At 41.1% G+C, this 1,064-nt stretch overlaps 1 non-coding gene across 1 annotated transcript; it reads right to left on the bottom strand.

Moving 5' to 3' along the window:
* Positions 1–363: 363 nt before the first annotated feature.
* LOC141603513 (small nucleolar RNA R71) lies at positions 364–470 on the bottom strand. The gene has a single exon (XR_012525384.1). It is a non-coding gene; the product is annotated as a small nucleolar RNA R71 (small nucleolar RNA).
* Positions 471–1,064: the final 594 nt, after the last annotated feature.

The raw sequence follows: 1,064 nt of genomic DNA, 5'->3' as shown, positions 1-1,064 counted from the left end.
TTCTCATCACATTCCGTACCAACCGAGGAGAACCTACCAAATGGTACTCCTACACCACAACATTTAACCGGTAATTTCATTGCCAAATCCGCATTCACCTAATTAGTTGAGAGAAGTCAATTTGGAGGGATGCCTAGTGAAGACCCTCACTCACATATGGAGATTTTTTGTGACTATTGTGATGCGATTTCTCAAACCGGAGTTACTCAAGACCAAATCCGATGGGTCTTATTCCCTTTTTCTTTGATTGGTACCGCGAAACAATGGTTGAAAAGCCTAGACAAGGCTGCTCTTGGTATTGATTCTTGGAAGAAATTGGCACTTGCTTTCTACAATAAATTATATCCTCCGGAAAAGACTAACATGTTGAGAGCCCAAATCACCGGGTTCAAACAAAGGAATGAGGAATCTTTGTATGAAACATGGGAGAGATTTAAGGATACTTGTCGTTCTTGTCCACACCATGGACTTAGCGAGTGGTTCCTTGTATAACAATTTTGGAATGGTCTATATGAAGACTCCCGAAACATTCTCAATATGGGATCCAATGGTATGTTCACCGAAGTTGATGACAATCAAACATGGAACAAAATTGAGGAAATGGCGGTCCATAACTCACAATATAGTAGACCTCGGAAGGCTACTAGAGGAGGAGAGCATGACGTGGATTCCATTACTCAATTAGGTGCTCAACTAAGTGCTCACATTGACACCATTAATTTGAAGTTTGAGAAGGCCATGGCTAAACTTGAAAAGGCCTCCAAATCACCCAAGCAACATGTTAATGCTATGGTGGCATCATCATCAATTCCAAGTGGAGTATGTGAGAGTTGTGGAACTTTGGGACATGACAAAAGTGAATGTAGGGTGACAAGTGAACAAGTGAATGCTTTCCAAGCATACAAAAGTGGCACCCCTTATTCAAACTATTACAATGAGAACACCAAATTCCATCCCAATCTTTCATACAAAAGCCAAAATGTTCAAAACCCTCAACCAACATACACCCCACCTCCAATGAGAAACCAAGCTCAAAGACCGTTTTACAACCAAAGCCAAGGTTA

Source organism: Silene latifolia, chromosome 9 (genome assembly GCF_048544455.1).
Source record: "Silene latifolia isolate original U9 population chromosome 9, ASM4854445v1, whole genome shotgun sequence".
In the NCBI taxonomy this organism is placed as follows: Eukaryota; Viridiplantae; Streptophyta; class Magnoliopsida; order Caryophyllales; family Caryophyllaceae; genus Silene; species Silene latifolia.
Note: the sequence above shows the minus strand (reverse complement) of the source record. Positions and strands in the feature narration are given on the sequence as shown.